At 38.7% G+C, this 20,485-nt stretch overlaps 1 long non-coding RNA gene across 2 annotated transcripts; it reads left to right on the forward strand.

Annotated features, from left to right (window-relative positions):
• Positions 1-3,513: 3,513 nt before the first annotated feature.
• LOC121395446 lies at positions 3,514-9,866 on the forward strand. 2 transcript variants are annotated; one of them, XR_005962494.1, is made up of 3 exons: positions 3,514-4,148; positions 5,964-6,120; positions 6,771-7,089. It is a non-coding gene; the product is annotated as an uncharacterized LOC121395446 (long non-coding RNA). The 2 variants fall into 2 exon arrangements; XR_005962495.1 differs by lacking the exon at positions 6,771-7,089 and adding an exon at positions 9,826-9,866 and having other exon boundaries at positions 3,524-4,148; positions 5,964-6,084.
• Positions 9,867-20,485: the final 10,619 nt, after the last annotated feature.

Consider the following 20,485-nt stretch of genomic DNA (forward strand, 5'->3'; position numbering starts at 1 on the left):
GAGGGGAGCGCACTCACTTCTTAGAAAATGTAATCTGTTTTATTTTGTACCCACATGGTGTTTTGTGAAGCATTCCCATAATGGAGATTTTTAACAATTGAAGAGAACAATTGATATTGGGGAGGTGTTTACATTGGAGGGAATTAACCCTATAAATACAGATAGAAAACTAAGAACAAAAATGTACTGCCTGGAAAATGTAATGAACAGTGAAGCTAGATTATGGTGGGATACCACTACCCTAGAGATATATCTGGAATTAGAACTTATTCCTAGGGGACTTAAAATTAAAAAAATACCTAGCTTCAAAAGCATAGACCCTTCATTTAAGGAAAAATGGGAAGGAATCTTACAAAAAATTTCTGATCTGAGATGGTTAAAGGAGGAAATAAATATCACAAGATCACAAATAGAACAGTATGAAGCAAGTGAAGAATATAAGACTAGCAGATAGGTTTGGGGATAGGCTACAAAAAGTGGAGGAGGAAATAAAAAGTAAGAAGAGACAAATAAAATAGAGACATAAATAATAAAAAAATATGCTACCAATAATAGTGATAAGGTTATGTACAATCAACATAAAATCAGGTATTTGAGGCCCCAGAATAGAACAGAACCACTGAGGGACTATCACCATCGGGAAGTACATGTGGGTAAACCCTGGAGGAATCAATTTACAAAGAAGAAGGGAAACAAACACTCCAATTAGAAGGAATAACTTACATAACAGCTCACATGGTAAGGAAGATAATAAAGGGGAGGAGAAGTTATGTCGGAGAAGAAATACATCTAGTGGGAGTTCAAGGTTTGCAAAGGATAACAGATACTCCCCACTAAGAGACATACCAGACAGTCCAGGAGAGGGATGTAGCTATCAGAATACCCAATGAACGGACACTATTCAGAGAGGTTTTTTCCACAGGAATATAACCAGAGGACCAGATACAGCCTTAAGGTAGGTAAAAAAATCCCCACCCCAGGAATAAAGTGGAAAAGGTCAACAGAAAGAGAGGAGGTAAAATCACGAAGGAAAGGGTGGTATAAATTCTATATATATATATATATATATATATATATATAACCTTAGTGTATATATATATATATATATATATATATATATATATATATATATATATATATATATATAACCTTAGTACCTATACACTTACCAAACCAGAATCTTCAGTATTGAGAAAAGCTCAATATGCTCCAACCCAGAGGATAAATAAATTTAATACTTACATTGATGTACATAAATATATGCGTAATTATGTATGAGAAAATACTTCCTAGGAAAAGGTCCCAGTGATTGAAATAAACAAGAGGGGAGTGAAGGAATTAAACATAGAGATTTACTCAATCATTCCACCTTTAAAGAGATACTGACACCTGAAATTAAATTTTTTTTTTACATCTATTATAATATTGGCTTTGCAAGCTACTTCTAACTTTGCCATAACATATTTGCATGATGCTTTTACATTACCTGTCTGATCCCCCATGTTCCTGTATGAAGGGGCTGCCATATTTGTGCAGCAGGAGTCTGTTAGCATTAGAAACTGTAACTAACAGGCTGAGATGGGACAGTCAGGTTGGCAAAGTCAGAGTGTCAGAGAGTCAGGCTTAGGAACTTCAACTAACAATTATATACAAAAACAAACCTCTCAGCAAAAAATTATCAACATGACCTATAGGTAACATTTAATGTACATTCATATCCTAAAATTAATTTTTTTGTGTCAGTATCACTTTAACCCCACACATATGATGAGTCACCATAAGTCCACTTTTAAAGATCTAGTAGTAAATAATATAAACTTAAGCTGGCCATAGACGCAAAGATCTGATCGTCGGGATCGTGTGTGGAGAGTCCCGACATTTTTCGTCCGGCGGTCAGTCGTTTGGTCGATCGGACAGGTGAAAAGATTTCTGTCGGCTGTGGGTACGATTTTCAGAGGGAGACTGTCACTAGCATACAAAAAAAACTGAATAAGGATCCCACAATTGAGCTTTCTAAAAAATTAGATACCACAATAAACAGAGCGTATGTAGTAGGTATCCTGAATAAGAAATAAAAGGATTTTATTAATATTAAACACCCTAAGGTCCCTGTATTATATATTCTTCCAAAAATTCACAAGAGCTTTGATAACCCCCCCAGGGCCTTCTGATCAAATCAGGGGTAGGCGCTAATGGTAGCAATATTGTAAGTTATGTGGACATTATATTACAACCCATAGTTAACAGTCTACCTTTGTTTTTAAAGGACACATTGAATACTATACGCATTCTTGAAACCCTGACTTGGCAGCCAAATTACTATTTAGTGACAGTGGATATTTGTTCTCTTTACACCAGCATACACCATGATAAAGGTTTGGAGGCAGGTCAGGAAAGTATGGATTTCTTATTATTAAATAATTATTTTTGGGTTGAGGATTCCTTTTATCTACAAAATGTAGCAGACGGCACCATCATTTAAAAGCCTTTTTTTTGCTTCTCATGGCTTTATGGTCTGGACAGATAACGTTTCAGGCCAATACGTGGCCCTTTATCAAGCTTGATAAAGGGCCAGGTATTGGCCTGAAATGTTGTATCTGTCCAGACCATAAAGCCATGAGAAGCAAATAAAGGGTTTTTAAACAGATCCTTTGATGGTGCCGTCTGCTACATTTTGGATACTTTAAGTTGGTTGAAGTGGACGCCATTTGACGTGCACCAGTATTACTTCTGAAAGTTAACTTGGTGAGTAATGGCCTGATTGTTAGTCTATTCCTTTTATCTCCAACAGAAAGTCACTGCCATGGGAAGTTAAGTGGCACCTAGCTATGCCGATTTATTCATGGGTTTCATGGAGGAGACGTATATTAACAACCTAGTGGGAAATTCTGAGGGTTTATTGATATGGAAGAGAAATATCGACGATTGCCTCTTCATCTGGGGTGGGTCCCTAGAAGGCCTAAATGAATTCTTAACCTACTTAAATACCAACAGCTGGAACATACAGTTCACGAGTCAGTACAGTCAGCAGGAAGTCAATTACCTAGATTTAACCATCTTTCCATCTTTCAGGTTGGGCACAAGGATTTACCAAAAACCAACTGATGTGAATGGGTATATAGCTTATTCAAGCTGCCACAATAGGAGGTGGCTTCAACTGAACAGAAAAGGGAGACTTTGATAAGGCCTGTGAGGCACTGTGTACAAATTTGTGTCGGATTTTCAAATAAATGAATTAATCATAAGAGTATTTAGGTTCAATAATAACACATAATTGTTTCTGTTTTATATAATATAACCTCCTATTATTTTATGTATACATGATTTATATATTATGCATGTAGTAATGAAGAATAAGTATTTTATTTTGTTTTATACAAATTAATGTTGGGTGGTGAAGATCCATGAAAATTTTCTAAAAGGATAAGTTAGTTGACCCAGGTGTTTCACAGCTTTAGACTTAGCAAATTTCAAAGGTTGTAGAATCCTTGGTGTATGTTTGAGTATAAGATGAGAACATCTTAAAGAATAGAGCCTATATGTGTGTTAGGGTAATAATTAATCAAAGACCAGACCAATTTTGAATGGCTAGTGTTTTCACAAGTATATTATATGTACCAAAAGTATTAAGGAATCATAAAGTATTGTTCCAGTCTCGGGCAATGTCAACAGTAATGTTAAACACCAGACTAAGGGGGTCAAAGGCTATTATGTATTTTTTAGATATTTTTAGGTCACGATGTTTGAGGCAATAGTGCCATCTACAGGTAGTGTAGGACATCACGCCCAGGGGTCAATGATTGACATTTTACAAAATATTTAGATTAGATGGTGATAGTTTAACTTTTGGAGACTACCCTTCAATTCCAGTTGGTTAGTTGATTAATCCCAGGGGTTGAGTTTTAGACAGAAAGGAGGGATAAATTAGGATACACTGGGATACTAAAAAGAAAGAAAAAAAAGAACTAAAAAGAAATTAAAGAGGGAAAAGACTAAGAACAGGAGAGGAACTAAGAACTGGAAAAGAGGACTGGAAAGAGAAAAACAGACTTTTAAACTATAAGCCAAATTAAAGAAAAGGATCAGATGTCTTAAAGCTCCAAGAAGAGGTCAGGGTGACATCACAGGCCAGTGAGAACTTACAACCGGTAAATATAAATTTCAGTTATATTTAATGCCGTTTAAGTTATCTGCTTGGATATTTGTTATTCCTATATATTGTATAGTATACCCTAAACATCGACTTTCCCAGCATTGCAAACTGGGAATGATCTGTTTAATTTGGGTTTATTTTCCTTTTTATTAATACATATATATTATGATGTCCAAGCTAATGACTTAATGGGAAAATAAAAGATTGAGGGTAGAATTCCTTAAACAGACCAGATCAGTCACATATTCCTCCTTTGATTCCAATACCTTATTATTAAGTGTGTATATTGTTTTGTGGATGCTTGCCATATTGATGATTTTGGTCTTATCAATTAATATCTGTTGGTAAATTTTATCTTGTGTTTATATCAAGAAGTATTTGGTGGATTTTGTAAGAAGTGATAATTTGATTTGTTATTATTATATATAAATGAATTAATTATTTTGTTAAATAGTTGTCCTGATTTTTCACCCTTTGTACCAATTGATTGGGAAGGCTCGATATTGAATTCAGAATTGGGCATATATTATTTAAGACTCCTCCTGTTTATTACTTATAAGGAGCCTTAAATTCTTTTAAAGAATATGATTTTTATCAAATATATGTTTAAATAGCTGGCTCTTGATGGAAAAAGGCTACAGGGAAGAAATGATTGACCTGGAAAAAAAAATATAACAGTTGATATATCTACTAGAGCGACCCTTATGAAGAAGAAAATAATCGGTTGATAAAGTAATTAGGGAGGAGGTCAACTTTATTACCCAGTATAGTGCTGACCATAAGGCACAATAATGGATAATGAATAAGCACTGGTTTATTCTAAAATAGGATAAGAGTATGGAATCTATCATTGGAAATAAACCTAAAATGGTTTACAAAAGGGCAGACATCAACAAATGGAAATTAGTTCAGAGCTATCGGAGGACCAGCAGGCAATACGGTATGTGGCTCAAGAATATATCAGGGTTCACCTAATGTAAGAATTGTCTGGCATGTAAAACAAATAGTTGGGCAAGAAAAGTAGGGTAAGCGTTTAAGGCAACCGCAAATGGGGACAGTTACACTACAATAGTCATTGAGCTGCAATATGAGTAACATGGTTTACCTCTTGCAATGCCCTTGTGGAAAACAATAATTGGGGAGGACTATGAGAAAGTTAAAGACCAGATTAGGGGAACATATAAGGAATATAAAAAAGGGGTATACAAAAACATAATTTATCTGAACATTTTTCTAAGGCACAATAAAGATCCAAGTGGCTTTATATTCATGGGGATTAGCCATACATACAAGAATTCTTATTGGAAGAGACTCCGTTTTGTGTCTCCTCCTCTCCATACATAAAAAAGGGGTATACAAAAACATAATTTATCTGAACATTTTTCTAAGGCACAATAAAGATCCAAGTGGCTTTATATTCATGGGGATTAGCCATACAAGAAACTATTTAAGAAACTAAATTGATATACCAGCTGGGGGCAGTGGTAACTCAGGGGTTAAATATTGATTTTGAGTTAAATACATTTTCCATATTCACAACGGTGGTTTTACTAAATTATAAAATTTTAAACGAGTGCAAAATGTTTTACCTATTTATGCATATTTAAATTGGACAATCCAGTGTACCCTTATGACCTTTAACCTATAAATACTAGGGAAGGGTTCCCAAGGTACACTGGAAGCCTCTGAGGAAGTGTATTGTATACAGTTAGGCCGTGCTAAGGAATCTTAAGTATAAGTCTGGATTTATGATTTTGTGTTGGATTGATTAAAATTCTTATCATTGTATTCCAATTCTTGTGTTGTTTAGAGTGTTGTGAGTGGAGAGACTAGCAGAGAGCACTAGGATCCTGCAGACACCAGGAGGAAAGTCACATGGGAGGAAGGGAAGCAAGCTACATATCTGTGTTTGATGCAGAGTGATCCTGCTGGTAACTTATACAATGTGGATTTTCTCCAGACTCAAAGTAAGTTGCTTATTAAAGGGGAACTCCGGCTTCCAAACCAAAATTTGATGAAGAGGCCCGCATAGCACAGAAACCCCTAATATACCCATCACAGTTACCCGTTTCTTCAAAAAGTATGAATAAATGCCATTTTCTATGCTGAAATCCAGCTGGAACAGTTCTTCTCTTTCTGCATCATTTGAAACCCTGGCAGGGAAGGAGGGACTAAAACACTCCTGTTACAAATTGTAAACTTTTCCGCATCTTACAGACAACATGCAGGAACCACATAACCCACAATGCATTGCACTATGATGTTCTGTACTGGAATTATGTGTGCAGGGAATTGTGGGGTGACAATAGTCAGCCAGCTCAGCAAAGTAGTCAGACAGATCAGCAGGAGAGCAGGGGGCTAGGCTTAGGGAACTGTCAGAAACCATTAACAATCATGAAAAGTATGCATATTTTTTAATTGATGTATTTTGCAACGTTGCTTGAAACTATGTTTACTTTTCAAAAAGCTATGTTATGTTTTTGTGGAGTTCCCCTTTAACATGCAGGGGTGATTATAAGAAGTCTACTGTGCTATGAACTTTTGTATTGGAGGGATTACTAGTGGAGGAGCAGGATTTACTCACCCACTACTGCACTTATACTTTGTGTTCATCTAGAAGAGACTCCAACATATTGGATATCTCGCACACATTAGTGACAAAGAGAACTGTGGGAACTTTTAACATCTAACAAGTAACTTTTATATATGTATGAAGCATTGAAATGGTTTAAAAGGAGCGGTATTTAACGCTCTCTTTTAGCTATTCTTTTACGGAGGTATATTGGTACAATATATATTTTGAGAGTATAAGCGAACCTGTTGTCTATAAAAGAGGGGAACGCACTCACTTCTTAGAAAATGTTAACTTTAAATAAACCCAATAGGCTGGGTCTGCTTCTAATAAGGATTAATTATATCTTATTTTTGGATCAAGTGCGAGGTACTGTTTTATTATTACAGAGAAAAAGGAAATCATTTTTTTAAAATTTGGATTATTTGGATAAAATGGAGTCTCTACTAGTCCAATTGCCATTTTGGGGTCAGTAAGGGATTTTTTCCCCCTCTGAGGCAAATTGGAGAAGCGTCAAATGGGGGTTTTTTTGCCTTCCTCTGGATCAGCTAGCAGTTAGGCAGGTTAAAATAGAGTTAAAAGTTTGAACTTGATGGACGTGTATCTTTTTTCAACCTCCTACTATGTTACTATGGGAGACAGCCATTCTGTAATTCGGAGCTTTCTTGATAACGGGTTTCCGGATACATGTACTCCAAACTACCAAGTTGCACTACTTTCCTGAAATTATTCGGTTTCCCTAAAAATTTAATATTTTTTGAAAATTACCTCAAAGCTTCCACTTTACAGCATCTTATCTCCTACAGGTTATTAGATAACCAGATAAGACATCTCAAATATGCATGGCAGGGGTTTACCGAAAAGTTTAATGTCCAATGTGTGTAGGTTTACCCAAGTATGTGGATTGTAGGGGTCCTAAAATGAAAAACATCCCAAAAGATCGATTATTTGTGATTTTAGCTACTGCAAAATAACATTTACTGCATTTTATGTGGGGTAAAGCTACAAAAATGTTAAACCCAAAAAAGCCATATATTATTGGACAGCACACATTCTTTAAAATCCAAAATAGGTAACTATGCCCGATTCTGTCAGGTTACATAGTGAGACATGAATAGCAACTTTATCTTGCACAGGATGCAGTATATTTGCATGTTTCACATCTACCTGCTTTAGTTGTTTGAGGAAGACCATGTCTAACAATCACAAAATAGGGTACCGTATATACTCGTGTATAAGCCGACCCGAGTATAAGCCGAGGTACCTAATTTTACTTACGAAAACCTGAAAAACTTATTGACTCGAGTATAAGCCTAGACACAACTCTGACCGTTGGACAAGCAGGTATAGCCAGTAATTTTTGGCAAAATTAAACTACATTTCATTCCTTTTATTAACAGAAAGTTGCCATGTATAATATACATTGTGCTGCAATCACTACAGAGCAAAACTAAATCACTGAAAATTTTCCCCCCCAGTGGATTTATATTACCATACAGACATTTTTCCGCCGAGACAAAATATACTGTAAGAGATATATTAAGAAGACAGCTGCCTTACCGGTAAATTTGCTCTAACGGGAGGGGAGAGGAAGCTGCTCCCTGTAGTAGGCGCCAAGTGCCTTCAAAGATTTTTCGCCGGTGGTGCCGGGTTGCCCAGAGTTTTTATCGGGTGGGAGGGGAAGCTGCTCTCTGCTGCTGGGCCCATTCAAAGATTAAATAATTCGCTGGGGTAGGGGCGACCCGGAGATGCTGGCAGGCGGAAGGGGAGAGCCGGGGATACTGCTGTCTGCAGCAAGCGCCTGGCCCCTTCAAGATTTTTTGTCAGGGGCGGCCCTGAGTTACTGGTGCGCAGGAGGGGAGAGTCGGGGATACTGCTTACTGCAGCCGGCGCTGTGCCCCTTCAAGATTTTTCACAGGGGGGTCCGGGCCCGGAATTGTTATGTCGCTGAGAAAACTCACATGATGATGTCAGCGTGCGCACCACCGCGACTTCAGCCGGCAGCGCTCCACACACTTCTTGTTTAAAGTTCCGCACTGCTGCTCCTCCTGTGCCGGAAATCAACGCCATTGTTTCTCGCTGGGAGGGGGGTGTTCCCCATTGGCTTCTAAGGATCGGGCCCAATGGATGGGTTGCGGGCCCCATCCGGGGTGCAGGGGCACGGGACTCCAGTCAGTAGCACAGCTACAGATCATGTGGGATACAGATTCAAAGTTCCTTCAAAGTTCTCTGCAAATTTACCGGTAAGGCAGCTGTCTTAATATACCTGTTTCATGTACCAGAGTTTTTTTTTTAATGACCCGAGTATAAGCCGAGGTAGGATTTTCCAGCACATTTTGGGTGCTGAAAAACTCGGCTTATACTCGAGTATATACGGTATGTATTGTAGTTACCTACAATCCATAACTAAACATTATTATAAAATTAACCAGAGACACACATTATAGACAGACGTTTGTGGCCTTTTTTTCTACTGCATTGTGGCCACTGTGAACAGCGTATTTGCAAACTTCATTGTGCAATACATTTTGTATGTTATTTTGGCAAATATATTCCACTTTTAGTGGTTTCATTGCATTATTAGCCATTTTAAGGCATCTTCAGTTCTGCACAGGCTTGATTGCTTGTTTTCATCCCCAAAACTTCGACAAGCAAAAACTTTTGCAGTAAAAAGACTTATTTACCGATTTGACAATGTGTACCGTCTGAAAAAATATGGCTTTCTATGATTGTATTGCAGCAGCCAGAGAATGAAAATTCATATGCATGTTTTCCATTTGGGGGCCTCTGCATGTCACATTTTGGTAAATCTATGTAATCTATGCATCAAGCTATTCAGTAGACCTCCTGGTGTACATATTTAGAATGTTTTATGATGGTAAGTTATGAAATTTGTGGCATATCATGGGGTAACATATAAGCTTTGAGTTGATTTTCAAAAATGTAATAGAAAATGCCAGGTTTAGCATAGATTTGCAGTTTGGTAGTTTGCAGTATAGAAAGACGTACAGTAATATGAAAAAGTTTGGGAACACCTCTCAGCCTATAATTTACTCCACTTTCAACAAAAAAGATAATCGTGATATGTCTCATTTCCCAGGAACTGGGGTATTTTCTGAACAAAGATAAGTACAATATTCTGGAATGGCTGTCACAGTCCCCCGCCTCCAACTTGAATAACATCGAAAATCTATGGGATGATTTGAAGAAGCTGTCCATGCTCGGCAGCCATCAAATTTAACTGAACTGGAGAGATTTTGTATGGACGCATTTTTCAAAAATACCGCCATCCAGAATCCAGATCTCATAAAAGGCTATAGGAGGCTAGAGGCTGTTACATTTGCAAAAGGAGGCTCAACTAAGTATTTATGTAATATCTCTGTTGGGGTGCCCAAATGTATGCACCTGTCTATTGTTATGATGCATATTGCATATTCTCTGTTAATCCAATAAACTTTAGGTCACTGCTGAAATATTACTGTTTCCATAAGGCATGTTATATATTAACCTTTTAAATGCCACAGATCGTAGAATCTACGTTCTGTGGCAAAGGTACTTGAAATGCCACAGAACGTAGATTCTACGTTCTGCAGCATTTCCTGGTTCAGGAGCGGAGGAGCGGCTGTTAGAGCCGTTCGCTCCGTTCCTGCTCGATCCCCTGCCCCTAGGCAACGAGCAGAGCAGGGGATCGAGTGGCCCCTGGGGCGCGATCGCCCAGGGGCCCAAAAACAGCAGCAGGCACGTGTTACTTACGTGTCCTGCTGCTGCAGCCTGCACCGGATCGACGATCTCCGCCCCCACAGCACACAGACAGGAACCACGAGGCAGATGTCTTCCAGAGGCTCTTCCTGATCGCCTGCAACAGTCTCCAGCGACTTTTTCAGGTTAGTGCAACAATTACACACACAAACACACCAACACACACTTATTACAGTAATACACACTTAGATTCACACTTACACACACTTACACATACATTTTGGGATTGGGGGGTCACTTACACTCACTGCACTTACACACATGTGCACACGCACACACGCGCACATAACATGTAATTTACCATTTGTACACACGCACACGCACATACATGGCATTGTGGCTTTTTTTTTTTTTCTTATCGCATCGTTTCTTTTTTTGGCTGAAAAAATGTTTTATTGCCATTACGCATAGCGTATTCGCTAACCGTACTGTGCAATACCTTTTGTATGTTATTTCGGTGATTATATTGCAATTTTGGGTATTTTGGTGCATTTTTAGCCATTTTATTGAATTTTTAGCCATTTTATTGCATTTTCAGCTCTGCATATGTTGTGTTCACTTGTTTCTAGCCGTAGAACCTGTTTGGCCCATCTAAAATATTCAAACTGTGATTCTGACGGCCGATAACACTAGTCTGGAAAAAAAACATTGATTTTTGTGGTTTTATTGGATTTTTTTGCATTTCACCCTTTACTGCCTTATTTTGTTTTGCCTTGTAAATTTTATCTACTATATATCCATTTGGGGTCTCTGTGCGCCACATAGTTTGGTATATCTATGCATATTGGGCATCAAAGTGTTCAGTAGACCTCTGGCGTTCATATTTAGGATGTTTTATGCTGATACGTTACGAAATGTGGGGCATATAATGGGGTAAAATTCAAGCTTTCTGACAATTTTCAGAAATTTGATAAAAACCGTTATGTTCAGCATTGCTTTGCAGTTTGGCAGTTTGCAGTAGAAACACTTATTTACCCATATTGGATTCGTCAGAATGTGTACTTTCTGAAAATATATGGTTTTCTGGGGTCTCTGTACTGTTAGGGGGGTCTAATGTCGCATAATACACACACCAGGTGCTTATATTGCAGCAGCCAGCGCGTCAGCTGTGAAAATGTATATACACTATTGTCATTTGGGGGTCTCTGTGCGCCACATAGTTTGGTATATCTATGCATATTGGGCATCAAAGTGTTCAGTAGACCTCTGGCGTTCATATTTAGGATGTTTTATGCTGATACGTTACGAAATGTGGGGCATATAATGGGGTAAAATTCAATCTTTCTGACAATTTTCAGAAATTTGATAAAAACCGTTATGTTCAGCATTGCTTTGCAGTTTGGCAGTTTGCAGTAGAAACACATATTTACCCATATTGGATTCGTCAGAATGTGTACTTTCTGAAAATATATGGCTTTCTGGGGTCTCTGTACTGTTAGGTGGTCTAATGTCGCATATTACACACACCAGGTGCTTATATTGCAGCAGCCAGCGCGTCAGCCGTGAAAATGTATATACACTATTATCATTTGGTGGTCTCTGTGCGCCGCATAGTTTGGTATATCTATGCATATTGGGCATCAAAGTGTTCAGTAGACCCCTGGCGTTCATATTTAGGATGTTTTATGCTGAAACGTTACGAAATGTGGGGCATATAATGGGGTAAAATTCAATCTTTCTGACGATTTTCAAAAATTTGATAAAAACCGTTATGTTCAGCATTGCTTTGCAGTTTGGCAGTTTGCAGTAGAAACACTTATTTACCCATATTGGATTCGTCAGAATGTGTACTTTCTGAAAATATATGGTTTTCTGGGGTCTCTGTACTGTTAGGGGGGTCTAATGTCGCATAATACACACACCAGGTGCTTATATTGCAGCAGCCAGCGCGTCAGCCGTGAAAATGTATATACACTATTGTCATTTGGGGGTCTCTGTGCGCCACATAGTTTGGTATATCTATGCATATTGGGCATCAAAGTGTTCAGTAGACCCCTGGCGTTCATATTTAGGATGTTTATGCTGATACGTTATGAAATGTGGGGCATATAATGGGGTAAAATTCAAGCTTTGTGACGATTTTCAGAAATTTGATAAAAACGGTTACGTTCAGCATTGATTTGCAGTCTGGCAGTTTGCAGTAGAAACACTTATTTAACCATATTGGATTCGTCAGAATGTGTACTTTCTGAAAATATATGGTTTTATGGGGTCTCTGTACTTTTAGGGGGGTCTAATGTCGCATAATACACACACCAGGTGCTTATATTGCAGCAGCCAGCGCGTCAGCCGTGAAAATGTATATACACTATTGTCATTTGGGGGTCTCTGTGCGCCACATAGTTTAGTATATCTATGCATATTGGGCATCAAAGTGTTCAGTAGACCCCTGGCGTTCATATTTAGGATGTTTTATGCTGATACGTTACGAAATGTGTGGCATATAATGGGGTAAAATTCAAGCTTTGTGACGATTTTCAGAAATTTGATAAAAATGGTTACGTTCAGCATTGATTTGCAGTCTGGCAGTTTGCAGTAGAAACACTTATTTAACCATATTGGATTCGTCAGAATGTGTACTTTCTGAAAATATATGGTTTTCTGGGGTCTCTGTACTGTTAGGGGGGTCTAATGTCGCATAATACACACACCAGGTGCTTATATTGCAGCAGCCAGCGCGTCAGCCGTGAAAATGTATATACACTATTGTCATTTGGGGGTCTCTGTGCGCCACATAGTTTAGTATATCTATGCATATTGGGCATCAAAATGTTCAGTAGACCCCTGGCGTTCATAATTAGGATGTTTTATGCTGATACGTTACGAAATGTGTGGCATATAATGGAGTAAAATTCAAGCTTTCTGACAATTTTCAGAAATTTGATAAAAACCGTTATGTTCAGCATTGCTTTGCAGTTTGGCAGTTTGCAGTAGAAACACTTATTTACCCATATTGGATTCGTCAGAATGTGTACTTTCTGAAAATATATGGTTTTCTGGGGTCTCTGTACTGTTAGGGGGGTCTAATGTTGCATAATACACACACCAGGTGCTTATATTGCAGCTGCCAGTGCGTCAGCCGTGAAAATGTATATACACTATTGTCATTTGGGGGTCTCTGTGCGCCACATAGTTTGGTATATCTATGCATACTGGGCATCAAAGTGTTCAGTAGACCCCTGGCGTTCATATTTAGGATGTTTTATGCTGATAAGTTACGAAATGTGGGGCATATAATGGGGTAAAATTCAAGCTTTGTGACGATTTTCAGAAATTTGATAAAAACCGTTACGTTCAGCATTGCTTTGCAGTTTGGCAGTTTGCAGTAGGAACACATTTTTACCCATATTGGATTCGTCAGAATGTGTACTTTCTGAAAATATATGGTTTTCTGGGGTCTCTGTACTGTTAGGGGGGTCTAATGTCGCATATTACACACACCAGGTGCTCATATTGCAGCAGCCAGCGCGCGTCAGCCGTGAAAATGTATATACACTATTGTCATTTGGGGGTCTCTGTGCGCCACATAGTTTGGTATATCTATGCATATTGGGCATCAAAGTGTCCAGTAGACCCCTGGCGTTCATATTTAGGATGTTTTATGCTGATAAGTTACGAAATGTGGGGCATATAATGGGGTAAAATTCAAGCTTTGTGACGATTTTCAGAAATTTGATAAAAACCGTTACGTTCAGCATTGCTTTGCAGTTTGGCAGTTTGCAGTAGGAACACATATTTACCCATATTGGATTCGTCAGAATGTGTACTTTCTGAAAATATATGGTTTTCTGGGGTCTCTGTACTGTTAGGGGGGTCTAATGTCGCATATTACACACACCAGGTGCTCATATTGCAGCAGCCAGCGCGCGTCAGCCGTGAAAATGTATATACACTATTGTCATTTGGGGGTCTCTGTGCGCCACATAGTTTGGTTTATCTATGCATATTGGGCATCAAAGTGTTTAGTAGACCCCTGGCGTTCATATTTAGGATGTTTTATGCTGATAAGTTACAAAATGTGGGGCATATAATGGGGTAAAATTCAAGCTTTGTGACAATTTTCAGAAATTTGATAAAAACCGTTATGTTCAGCATTGCTTTGCAGTTTGGCAGTTTGCAGTAGAAACACTTATTTACCCATATTGGATTCGTCAGAATGTGTACTTTCTGAAATATATGGTTTTCTGGGGTCTCTGTACTGTTAGGTGGTCTAATGTCGCATAATACACACACCGAGTGTTTATATTGCAGCAGCCAGCGCGTCAGCCGTGAAAATGTCTATACATATTGTCATTTGGGGGTCTCTGTGCGCCACATAGTTTGGTATATCTATGCATATTGGGCATCAAACTGTTTAGTAGACCCCTATGTTTATATTTAGGATGCTTTATGCTGGTAATGATACATGGACAATACGATGCTGGAAAGTTGAAGCTTTGAGGCAATTTCCAGATATTTCACCAAAACCGCCAAATTTGGCAAAGCCTTGCGACTCAGTAGTTTGGAGCAGAAAGGCATGGGTACCCATTTTAGATTCCGTAGAATGTGTACTTTCCAAAAATATATGGGTTTGGGGGGTAAACATATATTTCTGTGTTTTTACCCCGCAAAAATGCAGTCAATGTGTTGATTTTTCATTAGCTGAAGTTACCCACGGGACTGTTTGTATGCGCTAACTTCATTTTGGGGCCTCTAAATGCCAGATACTTTGGTAAACTTATGAACAATGGCCACCAAAATGTTCAGAGGAACCCTGGCAATCATATTTAGGGTGCTTTTTCTTAGGACGTAATGACACATGGGTGATATGGTGCTGGGAAGTTGAAGCTTTGAGGCAATTTTCAGATATTTCACCAAAACCGGCAACTTTGGGAAAGCCTTGCGACTCGGTAGTTTGGAGCAATAAGGCATGGGTACCCATTTTAGATTCTGTAGAATGTGTACTTTCCAAAAATGTATGGGTTTGGGGGGTAAACATATATTTCTGTGTTTTTACCCCACAAAAATGCAGTCAATGTGTTGATCTTTCATTAGCTGGTTACCCACAGGACTATTTGTATGCGCTAACTTCATTTTGGGGCCTCTAAATGCCAGATACTTTGGTAAACCTATGAACAATGGCCACCAAACTGTTCGGAGGAACCCTGGCAATCATATTTAGGGTGCTTTTTCTTGGTGCATAACGATACATGGGTGATATGGTGCTGAGAAGTTGAAGCTTTGAGGCAATTTTCAGATATTTCACCAAAACCGACAATTGTGGGAAAGCCTTGCGACTCAGTAGTTTGGAGCAGAAAGGCATGGGTACCCATTTTAGATTCTGTAGAATGTGCACTTTCCAAAAATATATGGGTTTTGGGGGGTAAACATATATTTCTGTGTTTTTACCCCACAAAAATGCAGTCAATGTGTTGATTTTTCATTAGCTGAAGTTACCCACGGGACTGTTTGTATGCGCTAACTTCATTTTGGGGCCTCTAAATGCCAGATACTTTGGTAAACTTATGAACAATGGCCACCAAAATGTTCAGAGGAACCCTGGCAATCATATTTAGGGTGCTTTTTCTTAGTACGTAATGACACATGGGTGATATGGTACTGGGAAGTTGAAGCTTTGAGGCAATTTTCAGATATTTCACCAAAACCGACAACTTTGGGAAAGCCTGGCGACTCAGTAGTTTGGAGCAATAAGGCATGGGTACCCATTTTAGATTCTGTAGAATGTGTACTTTCCAAAAATGTATGAGTTTGGGGGGTAAACATATATTTCTGTGTTTTTACCCCACAAAAATGCAGTCAATGTGTTGATCTTTCATTAGCTGAAGTTACCCACAGGACTATTTGTATGCACTAACTTCATTTTGGGGCCTCTAAATGCCAGATACTTTGGTAAACCTATGAAAAATGGCCACCAAACTGTTCGGAGGAACCCTGGCAATCATATTTAGGGTGCTTTTTCTTGGTGCATAACGATACATGGGTGATATGGTGCTGAGAAGTTGAAGCTTTGAGGCAATTTTCAGATATTTCACCAAAACCGACAATTGTGGCAAAGCCTTGCGACTCAGTAGTTTGGAGCAGAAAGGCATGGGTACCCATTTTAGATTCAGTAGAATGTGTACTTTCCAAAAATATATGGGTTTGGGGGGTAAACATATATTTCTGTGTTTTTACCCCACAAAAATGCAGTCAATGTGTTGATTTTTCATTAGATGAAGTTACCCACGGGACTGTTTGTATGCGCTAACTTCATTTTGGGGCCTCTAAATGCCAGACACTTTGGTAAACTTATGAACAATGGCCACCAAAATGTTCAGAGGAACCCTGGCAATCATATTTAGGGTGCTTTTTCTTAGTACGTAATGACACATGGGTGATATGGTGCTGGGAAGTTGAAGCTTTGAGGCAATTTTCAGATATTTCACCAAAACCGACAACTTTGGGAAAGCCTTGCGACTCAGTAGTTTGGAGCAGAAAGGCATGGGTACCCATTTTAGATTCAGTAGAATGTGTACTTTCCAAAAATATATGGGTTTGGGGGGTAAACATATATTTCTGTGTTTTTACCCCACAAAAATGCAGTCAATGTGTTGATTTTTCATTAGATGAAGTTACCCACAGGACTATTTGTATGCGCTAACTTCATTTTGAGGCCTCTAAATGCCAGATACTTTGGTAAACCTATGAACAATGGCCACCAAATTGTTTGGAGGAACCCTGGCAATCATATTTAGGGTGCTTTTTTTTGGTGCGTAACGATACATGGGTGATATGGTGCTGGGAAGTTGAAGCTTTGAGGCAATTTTCAGATATTTCACCAAAACCGACAATTTTGGGAAAGCCTTGCGACTCAGTAGTTTGGAGCAGAAAGGCATGGGTACCCATTTTAGATTCGATAGAATGTGTACTTTCCAAAAATATATGGGTTTTGGGGGGTAAACATATATTTCTGTGTTTTTACCCCACAAAAATGCAGTCAATGTGTTGATCTTTCATTAGCTGAAGTTACCCACGGGACTGTTTGTATGCGCTAACTTCATTTTGGGGCCTCTAAATGCCAGATACTTTGGTAAACTTATGAACAATGACCACCAAAATGTTCAGAGGAACCCTGGCAATCATATTTAGGGTGCTTTTTCTTAGTACGTAATGATACATGGGCGATATGGTGCTGGGAAGTTGAAGGTTTGAGGCAATTTTCAGATATTTCACCAAAACCGACAATTTTGGGAAAGCCTTGCGACTCAGTAGTTTGGAGCAGAAAGGCATGGGTACCCATTTTAGATTCAGTAGAATGTGTACTTTCCAAAAATATATGGGTTTGGGGGGTAAACATATATTTCTGTGTTTTTACCCCACAAAAAATGCAGTCAATGTGTTGATTTCTCAGTAGCTGAAGTAAAGTCCTTATCAATTTGGATGTGCTAACTTCATATTGGTGTCTCTAAATGCCAGATACTTTGGTAAACCTATGCATAATGGGTATCAAACTGTTCAGTGGACCCCTGGCAATCATATTTCAGGTGCTTTTTCTTGGTACCTAATATAGTTTGGGATATGCGGAGCAGCAAAATAAAACCTTTGAAATGATTTTTCAGAATTTTGAATTTTTTTTTGAAAAACCGCTATTTTCAGACAAGCTTTTATGTTTGGTAGTTGGGAGTAGAGAGACATAGTTACCCATTTTGTAATCGGCAGAATGTGTACTTTTCAAAAATGTATGGTTTTCTGGGGTAAACCTACGGTTTCAGGATTTTTTGCCTTGGAATCTAAAGCATGCTGTTTTCTGCCTTAGTGCTTTCAAAATTCGGTAATATACTGCCGGGAGTTTTTGCTGTACAGAAATCCTAAATCTCCCTAAAACTATACATATCTGGTATTGGCACGTTCGAGAGACATAAGGCTTTCCAAATCAGTTGGATTTTCATCCCTAAAATGAAATATTTTTCTGGTATAAATTGATATACGATGAAAAATGGTAATTTTTCATTTTTTTTTGGTATTTAGCACTATAAATTTTTTTGCACAGGTGGAAATACATGAAAACTCAGGCAGATTTAGAAAGCTCAGTTTCTACCGAAAAAAACAATGTATAGTTTTCCTAGGTAAACTATAGGTTTCCCCTCAGAAAATGCCCCTAAAGTGAGAGAGCACAAAATGTTTCAAAAACGGCTGGCATTTCGCGTAACCAAAATGTGAAATTCTGCTGGCACTTAAAGGGTTAAAAGGAAGTTGCTAAATGAAAGCTCAGCCAATGATAAATAAAACTCGAAAAAATTAAGAGGGGTTCCCAAACATTTTCATAGGACTGGATTTACTTTTTTGGATTCAACAGAATGTGTACTTTCTGAAAAAAAGGGTCTACTGTTACCACACATAAATCAGTTAGTATATTTTTTTAGTAGTAGAAATATTCCATGAAATATGTGCACAATGTACATTTTGGGGTCCCTTCATGCCAGATACTTCGGTAATCCTATGCACAATGGTTATCATACTGTTCAGTGCACCCCTGGCATTCATATTTAGGGTGTTTTTTCTTGGTACCTAATAGCACGTGGAAGGTAAGAAGCTGTAAGTTGAAAGTTCTAGTTGATTTTTCAGAATTTTTCGTAGAAACTGCTAAGTTCAGTAAAGCATTATGTTTGGCAATTAGAAATGTGTAATTTTCAAAAAACAGGAAATTGTTTATACGTTCTGTAATTTTTGTTTCCTGGCCACTTCCATGGCAGTATTCATCCAATGGGTTAATTCTGCAGGCCTGCGAACAGGACCTCCCACCAACGGGTCAAAAGCTCTGCTTCCTTCATTTCCCCCTAGTCTCTGTATAAAAGTTTTCCACTCTAGGGTGGGAAATTTCCTGGTGAATGCTGCCATGCAAGTCACCAGGAAATTACCGTATGTATAAACAATTTCCTGTTTTTCCATAGTCATATGGACAGCATTCACCCAATGGGAACTCCCAAAGATGGAGGAGAAGAGGGCGGGACACCATAAGCATTCAACAGAACTTTACAATACACTACAGACTGAAACACTTTTTAGACTTGCAGATGCTCTCTGGCGCCCAGGAACTTGCAGATGATCTCTGCCGCCCAGGAACTTGCCAATGCCCTGGTAGAATGGGCCTTCAACCCTTTGGGGACCTTCCTACCTGCTACGTTGTATGATTTAGCAATCACTGCTACAATCCAGGAGCTAGTCGTTCTCTTAGCTGGAGCTTGACCTTTCCTGGAACCATTTGGAACTATGAACAAACGCTCTGACTTTCTCCAAGTCTTTGTTCTCTCCAAATAAATTTTGATGGCTCTTACTAAGTCTAGAGTGTGCCATACTGCTTCTTGTGTAGATGCAGGAAATGGAAAGAAGGAAGGCAGGATAATTTCCAAATTCATATGGAATTTCAAGATGAGCTTTGGCAGAAACCCAAATGCGGATTTCAGCATCACTTTATCCTCAAAAATCACCATATGCGGTTTGGATGCAGCCAAATCTGATATTTCTCCAACTCTACAGGCGAAGTTGCCACTAAGAGTACCACTTTTAACATATTCCATATGAAAGACTCCTCCAATGGCTCAAATGGAGCCTCCGTCAAGACCTTTAACACAAAGGGAAGATCCCACGGTGGAAGACAAGTCTCACTCTCATTAGAGCATTAAAGAATCTTTGCACCAATGGCTCTTCTGCCCAGGTTTTCCCAGTTAGGGCTGAATTGACAACACTTGGCCCTTCAGTGTATTAAAATGCAAGTTTTTCTCATATCCTGAGAACAAAAATTTCACCACTAGTGCGGGTAATGGAGTCAAGGGGTCTCCCTTTTTGTCTGTGACAAACTCCACAAACCTTCCCCACACTTTGTAATACTGTCTGGAAGTGCTACGTTTCCTTGACTTCAGTAACAACTCTAGGACTTAATTTTTTAGATCGAGGTGTTTCAATCTTTCCCTCTCAACCTCCAGGCCATCAAGGACAAATGATTATGCTCCTGGATCTGTATT

The sequence above is a fragment of the Xenopus laevis genome, chromosome 7L (genome assembly GCF_017654675.1).
Source record: "Xenopus laevis strain J_2021 chromosome 7L, Xenopus_laevis_v10.1, whole genome shotgun sequence".
Classification (NCBI taxonomy): domain Eukaryota; kingdom Metazoa; phylum Chordata; class Amphibia; order Anura; family Pipidae; genus Xenopus; species Xenopus laevis.